Source organism: Cavia porcellus, unplaced genomic scaffold (assembly GCF_034190915.1).
Source record: "Cavia porcellus strain 051 isolate PalLab524CR breed Dunkin Hartley unplaced genomic scaffold, mCavPor4.1 scaffold_26, whole genome shotgun sequence".
Taxonomy (NCBI): domain Eukaryota; kingdom Metazoa; phylum Chordata; class Mammalia; order Rodentia; family Caviidae; genus Cavia; species Cavia porcellus.
The window spans coordinates 32,450,821-32,459,160 of record NW_026947509.1 but is presented as its reverse complement, the minus strand read 5'-3'; positions in this window follow the sequence as shown (position 1 = coordinate 32,459,160).

Here is an 8,340-nt window from a genome sequence, read left to right as displayed (position 1 = left end):
TCCAAGAAACTAGTTAGGTGAATAAAGAGCTAGCAAAGAGGACTACACTTATTTCCAAAAGGTAAATGACTCGGGGTCAACAAAGACACAGTTTAAAGGGGAAAAAGAAGCATTCCCAACCATCTCAGTGTCAAGGGATCTGTCTTCCCCTCGTGTCTAGTTTTAATGTTGAAAAGTCACCTTGGAGCTGTGGGGGTGACACTGTCATGGTGGAGATGTGACATTCTGCGCGTGTTAAACCTCACAGACTATTCAACACCAGGGAAACCCTCACGCAGACTGTACTAGTTAATGCTAGTGCACCAGTTCTGGTCTATCAGTTGTGACAGATGTGTGACACTAAGGCGCCATGTCACTAACAGGGATTTGTGGGGTTGAGGCACAGGGTGGGGAGATGGGATGTATGGACCCTTTGCATTTTCTGCTCAATGCTCCTGTAAGCCCAAGAGTAACCTAAAGATAAATCTCATTAATAAATAATCTTTGAGTAGCTAAGGAAGATGAAGTATCAAAATCACTGTCCCCACAAATGCATCATTGCTATTTCCTTTCCTTCAGATTTCTTAGTCTAGAGTCAACACCAGGGTGAGTTTCCTATCAGGAAAGTCCCTGAGGGGACCAAGTCTGGGTTCCACAAGCAGGCAGGGAGAGATAAGCCCAAACTTGGGCAGTCGGCATGGGGCTGATGGAGGGGCGAGTCTCGCCAGAGCACATCGGGTCTCTGCAGGACTGAAGCCCACGTCAGCCCCAAGGCTTTGCCAAAGACACCGTCCACAGTGGCTCTCAGCCCCTGCTGGCCTTGCACGCGTGTGTCCGGATGCCGTTGCCTCCATCTGCCCCCAGCAAACTGCTCTGCCCCAGGCGGGTTTCCGGGGTCTGCTCAGGCCGCTTCCTCCCCACTCCTCTCCTCTGGTTTTCCAGGTCCCTCCTGGGTTTTCCTGCATCCTGACTTTATCTTACCATGAAGATGAGTTTGTCAAATTCTGAAAACATTATGGTGGCATTTTGAATCAAATCAATTGCATCAAATTTATAGATTGATTTAGAAAAACTGAAATCTTTAGATGTTTGACTTTTACACCATAAGACTAAGACATACATTTCTCTTTCTGAAGTCTTTTTAAAATGTTCTTTAAAAGTTAGGAATTTTAGTATATGTATTCTGTGTATTTCCTTTTTTTATTGCTATTAGTGAGATCTTTTGTCTTTATAGTTCATAATATAAATTTACGAACCTATATGAGGTTTGGAGTTTTCTGCTAGTTTTCATATTGCTGCTGATGAGTTTTCAGTTGCTATTTAATATTTCATGTGGACACCCACAACTTTTGCAAATAGTATTCATTTTCCCTGATTTTTCTATTTTTCAAATGTCTTTTTTCCCCTGATTTTCTTCAATGAGCACATTCTAACAGTAACAGGAAGATGATACACACCCTCGTCTTGCTCCTCACTCGACAGCCTTCTAAGGAATCGTTTCAGTGTTTCACTATTAAGGACAATGCTGATTTCTGGCTTGGTGGAAGGAGTATCTGTATTTATAAGCATAAGATTGCATCTATTGGTGCTGAGGATGTAGCTCAGACAGACAGCCTTTGCCTAGCGTATGAGAAATTCTGGGTTTGAGTCCCCGCACCAGAAAAAAAAAAAGATGGAGATGGTATCTATTCTTTTTTTTCCTTAAGGGTTTATGACACAAATGTATATTGAATTTTATCAAATATATTACAATTCTTTGCTAACACAATACCATGAATTATGCTAACAAATTACTGGTATTAAACCATCTTGACATACTTGGAATGACTCCACTGGATCATAGCTTACCACTCTTCAATTATGGCACTGTGTTATTTAGAATGTTTATATCGATATTCATAAGTGTGATTTATTTTTGTGCTAACTTCATTTGATCTTAGAATTTGGTGTTGGATATTCCTTTCTATCTTCACAATTTCTACACAGCATTTCTCCCCACCCACAAGACTTTAGTCAAATAAAAGACTTCTTAAAATCCATAGACTGAAAAAATCAAATCCATGGAATCAGGTGTATTTCTTTTAGGGTCAGAATGGAATATTAATTATGCATAATTTATGTATCAATCTATACATCTTTATAATGTGCTAGTTTTTGCATTTGCCAGTCTTTCCCACGCATTTAGCTAATACATTTCTTGCACTTTCTTTTGGAGAGAATAGTAGCAAACACAATTTAGATGTGAAATGTCCAATCCTTGCTTAGCAGGGGTCATTGGCCCAGAAGAAAGCCGGAGTGTGTAAAGACTATCTGGAGACAGAACTGTTTGATTTGTTCTGCCTATTTTTACACTGGAGTTGTGAGCACCAGTACCACCGTGAAGCAGAGCTTAACGCACAGCAGCCAGCAAAGGCCTTTGCAAAGCACCACTTTTCTGTGTGCATAAGCTGGAGTGCAAGCGTGTGAGGGACAGGGATGGGGCAGCTCATCTCCTGCTGCCAGGACAACAGTGTCAAGATACCCATGCACTCTGCACCCTTAGCTGAGGCTGTTTCTAAGAACAAACATTATCTACCCACTGGGCCAGACCTTCAGTGAGTAATTTTCCATTGAACAAAGCAACCTTGTGGTTTTCTGTTTGGGCGGTGCACACTGCCCTCCACGGTGGGGCTGAGGAATGTAGTCAGAGCCAGGTTTCTCTCTGGGCTCTGACCTTGGTAGAAATCACAGTGCAATACAAACAGTGATGAACTTCTTCACAAATAAGTTATTGTGTCACTGTAAAGTTTGTGCAACAGAAAAAAAAACTATAGCCTCTCTGCAGATGCAGGTGTGACTTTCTATTTCAGAAGCATTAGGCGTGACTGTGTGGCATTCTTGGGAGCCCCTGGGAAGGTACACCTGTAGAGAAATGTTTACTCTCCTGTCCCTTCACAGCTGAAGATTAAAAATTGCCCAGAGTTCAAATATTTAATGTTCTTCCTTGTTCTCCATCTGCAGCGTGCCTCAGGGTGGCCTGACCTGTTGGTGGCATGTCACACACCACACCGCTCCTCACTCCCAAGTTACCATGTGTGGGAAAAGCAGGGTGGTCAGGTCTCATCACCTTTGGGTCCTTTGCAGCCTTGAAACCTGTCAGTGTCCTTACATTTGGACAAAGCTTCCTGGGCCCTTATGCTCCAGATCCCAACAAAAGGTTTGATTCTGATCACAAGTCACTTTATACACATTTAACAGTGCCTCATTGCTTCAGTGATTACAGGGTGGGAGGGACTGTGGGAAACACATGCAAGGGATGCGCAGGGAAGTCAAGGTGACAATTACTCTCTACAGTGTTTCCTTCCGCAGTGGTACTAAGTTGTATCCTTGTGAAATGAACCTAGGTTTAAAATAAGTACATTTGCAGAAGAATAGGTTGGTCAACTCAGAGTTTTCTAGACCATTCCTTTCTTGCTTGTTCTGCTTTCTCAGTGCCTGGGTCAGATCAAACTGCTTTTGAGACAGAGAAACTGAGTGAGGAGGATTAGCACAGTCAGCAGAGCAGACAGAGGTTTAAAGTCTAAACAGTGCCTGCAAGTGCTGTGGCCTGGGTGGGGGCCCGGTGACAGTGGCGATGGTAATAGCTGTGGCTTTCTTTTTAAAAATTTTTTGTTTGATTGGTCTTTTTGAAACAGTATCTTGCTACGCAGGTCAGCTGGCCTTGAGTTCACAATGTAGTCCAGACTGGTCTCAAATTCACAACAATCCTGCCTCAGCCTCCTGCGTGCTGGGGTGGTTTCCTATCTAAAGCACCTGAAGCATCTTATTGGGGCGAACTGCAGGAGCCTTGAGGGGCTGCATAGGGACAGAGAGCAACTGTGCTGTCTGAGTCTGTCTGGGCTCCTAGAAGGTAGTGGAGAGCAGAAGGCTTAAACAAAAGATGTTTGTTCCTCATAATCTGGGAGTCTGGGGAATCAAGTCCAAGACCGAGATTTCAGCAGAGTTAGCTCCTAGTGAAGGCTCTTAAGTTTTGGCCTGTGGGTTCCTCCTTACACAGCAGGGAGAACAAGGCTTCTCTTTATTATAATTATCTCTTCTCTTCCTTCTAATGGAAGGACATTAATCCCATCCTGACAGTCCCACCTTCACAACCCCATCTAGGTCAATTTATTCCCCAAAGGACCTATTTTTAAGTACCACATTAGAATTTCAGGTGTCAACATACGAATTTGGGAGGGACCCATTCAGTTCAAGACTGGCAGTAGTGAGGCATTTTGTACACACAGCAGAGAGCATGCCCTCCAGTCAGCCCAGGAACCTTGAGAGGTGGGCTCACAGAGGTGACTGAGAGAAACTCCACCCATGCCACATTCCATGTCCAGGGCTGTCTCATCTCCAGGACAGCATGTCTCTGCTCCCATGTCTCTGGACTCTCACCATGGGTACCTTGCTGATTCTATTCCCCAGCTTTTACTGCACTAAGATCAAGCAGTAAGAACCAGTCTTTCTGGAGATGCCAACAGGCAAAGGAAGAAAAGCTTCCAGAACTTGCTCATTCGGATGGGTTTGGCAACCACATTCGTGCAGGGTATAGCAATAGGTCAGTGGGGAAAAGGTGAGCGAGCCTCCCCCCTCCCCCAGACGTCTCAAACCCCCATACTTGAGTTTGCATATATCCCAAGGCCACATCCTTCCTTATCCCCTCTTTGAGTCCTCCTTCATCTGCACTGTAGACCTCATAGCATCTTCTACTCTACCCTATGTGTTCTTAGAGCTCACTTCTCCTTGCCTAGCACAGGTGTGTCTATCTCCCTTCTTGCATTTTCACAGCCTTATAAAATGAGATGTGATGAGGGGGCCTCATGTTTATGAATGCTTTCCATGTTTTCCATCCTTGGTAGTAGCTTGCTAATCTTCCAGTGATCCAAATTCTGCAAAGAAACAAGCATTTGCTTTCTACAATTTCTAAAGTTAGAATTAAAATGAACTAAGCATTATCTCCACTGTCCTGTTGTTTTTTGCTATTTGTTATCCAGTTCTATATTATCTCAAAAGATCTCTACTCATTTGTAGAACACTATTCAAAGGTGACCATACTAATGCAATTATTGATTAGTTCTTTAATCAATAATTTGATTGCTAATAGTTTCCACCTGCCTGAATCCTTGAGCAGGAGGAAATTTCTTTTACAAAAAAGAGCTTAATTCTCTTGCATGCAAGAAGCTTAGAATCAATACTCTGTCTTAATGAAAAGTAAGAAGCTGATCAGGCTAAAAAATCAACTTTTTAGGCCTGATCAAAAAATGGGGTCACAAGTCAAATCGATGTTCCCCATAACTGGGGGGACAGGCCAATGGATTTGGAGGATCACAACTGACTACAGCAGATATCCATAGACAAAAATCATCTTGGGAACTGGTGGTGGGGTAGGAAAACTGAATTGTATTGACAGATTTCTGTAGGTTTATGGTAGGAAAGTCTGAGAGTCTAAAACTCCAGGAGAACCTTTTGCTGGTATAGGTGTGTCCCATGCTATGAGTGTCCTATCTCTAGAACTTCTATTAGATCCTAGCAGAGAACACCATCCATATACATCATGTCTGCCTTCCAGAAAAATTGCAAAGCATACTAAAAGGAAAAAGCACACACACTTTGGAGAGACTGAACAATATCAAAACCAGAGTAGCTAGATCAGAAATTTTGGAATTATCAGATTTATGTCTTACTTCATTTTCTGCTGCTATACCATAATACTTAAGCATGGATAAATTTTAAATAGCACAATTTTATTTGGATCATGATTTTAGAAGTGGGAAAGTATATATAATCTCCATTTAACAAACGAGTCCCAATCCTGTGACTAGGTTGTTAACAGAATTGGTCATTAATTGAGAAAGTGTGCATAGTATATATATTATTATATTCAGGACAAAGAAATTGTCAAAGGAAACTCCAGCTTGGTGACTTTGTTTTTATTTACATAACTCTCTCACACAGCACTCTAATATGTAACAGAACATAAAATTACAGTTTTGTACTATACAGTATCATCAACAAGAATTACTGCCTAGACAAGGGACTTTGTACAAAAATAGACATTGAAGCACTATAAACTAGACATACAAAACTTAAAAAAAAAAAGACAAGCATTAAGTCTGAGTGGCCAGGCATAAAGTGGAACAGTTGTTAAACAGGGAGGTTGCCCTTAAATGAGGAACATCTGCAGAACATTGAAGGACTACATCGTGGTACATCTGTAAGTGAAGGCATCACAAGGTGAGAGAACGAACGAGAAAGAGGAGAGGAAACAGGGTCATGTGCTCCTCTTTCATCATAAACCCACTCAGACTTAAGCCAGCCTCACTCCAACCACAATGGTGATGTGAATATGGCCATGCCCGACCTCTTGCTAACAACCAAATGGCAGTTAAACTTCGACATACCAATTAGAGGGGACATTCAAACTATAGAAGTTGAGGTTGTTTTTAAAGTTATGAACAATATGCTAAGACTCTAATAGAAAAGTAGACAACATGGAAAAATAGGTGGATCATGCCATCAGAGTGAGAAAGTTCTAAATAAAACCAAAAGGAAATGCTAGAGATCAAAAACTCTGTAACAGAGATGAAGAATGCCATTGATGGTCCTGAAGGCCTTAACAGACTGGATGAGACTATGGTGCTAATCTTGAGCCTGAAGATGAACTTACAGAAGTATCAAAACTGGGAAGCAAAGAACAAAGAGTGAAGGAAACAGAACAGAATATTCAAGAACTGATGGAAAAATCCAAAAGGTGAAATGTATGCACAGTGAGAATACTGAAAAGGAAAGAAGGAAAGAGGGGGAAAGAATGAAAGCGATATTTAAAACAAGAGTAAATGAGGATTTCCCCCAGATTCATACTGGACATCAAAGCACAGATGCAGGAAGCTCAAGAACACCAGCAGGACAAATACTCAAATCCAAGCATATTACTCACAAAATTCAGAAAATCCAGGCAGCTATGATTTAGCTCTGGCTGTCCCCCAGAGGCCTGTGTGTTTAATGCTGGGTCCACAGCTGGTGGCACTGTTGGGAAAAGGAGAGAGCTTTCAGAGACAGGTTCTGGATGCATCTGAGGTGTTGGGAGCCTGCCCTAGGAGGGCTGGCAGGAGCCCAGCCTCTTCCTTTTCCTGTCTCTGCTGCTTCCACTGTGTAGTGAGTGGCTCTGCTCCTCGGTGTCCTTCTGCCATGATTTGCTGCTTCACGATTGGCCCGTGATCAAGAACTCAAGACTCTGGGTCCAAACCAGCCTGCTTTCCTCATATGCTGTTATCTCAGGTATCTGTTGTGGTAACAGGAGGCTCACAAACACAAAGACAAATTCTTTGAAGGAAGCCAGAAGGAAAAAGCATTTTACTTATAAGGGAAGAGAGATAAGAAATATATCTGACTTCCTCTTAGAAACCATGAGAGCAAGGTGAGATTGGAGTAAAATATCTGAAATGTTAAGGAAGAAAAAAACTCACAAATCTCAAATTTTGTACCTTGTAGAGTCACTTTTCAAAAGTTAAGGAGAAATAGCAATGAAATTTGCTGCCAGTAGGCCTGCCTTGTTAGAAATGATAAAGGTTATTCTTTCAACAGAAGGAAATTTATATAGGTCAGAAACTTGGATCTACCAAAGAACTGGAGCGCATTAGAAAAATAGAGACAAAAACTAGTTTTCTCACTTTTAGCTGGTCTAAAAGACAATAGTCTGATCTGAATAATAATAGTGACAAAGTATTCTAATATATATTATGTGCCTATATAAGAAAGAAATGAATGACAGCAATCACACAGGAACAAAAGGGGAAAATTAAAAATCTTTTATGTATCATAATAAAATATATAGTCAATTACTACAAGGTAGTTGCACTATCTGTTATTTGGAAGTGGGGTTAGTTGTGGGGCAATCACCACAAATTGTAACAAAAAGAAATATACTAAGAAGGGAAATAGAATTATTTAAAGTGCTTAACTAAAACCAAAAAAAGAAAAAGTGTAGAAGACAAAAATCAGAACAGTGAACAAGAGCAACAGATAGAAAACAATGATAAAAATAATAAATCTCACTAATAATTAATCTAACTACATCAAAAATCCATTTAAACATCAACGATGTAAATACAGAAATTAAAAGGCAGATGTTTTCAGGGTAGATTTTAAAAAAAGCAATACATAGTCTACAAAAAGACCCACTTTAAGTATAAAGACACAGGCTGATTAAAAGTAAAAGATATGGAGAAAACTATACCATGCTGATGCTAATCAAAAGAAAGCAAGAAAAGCTGTGTTAATTTCTGTTAATTTCAGGCAGAGTAGACTTTAGAGCAAGGAATGTTTTCAGGGATAAAGAAG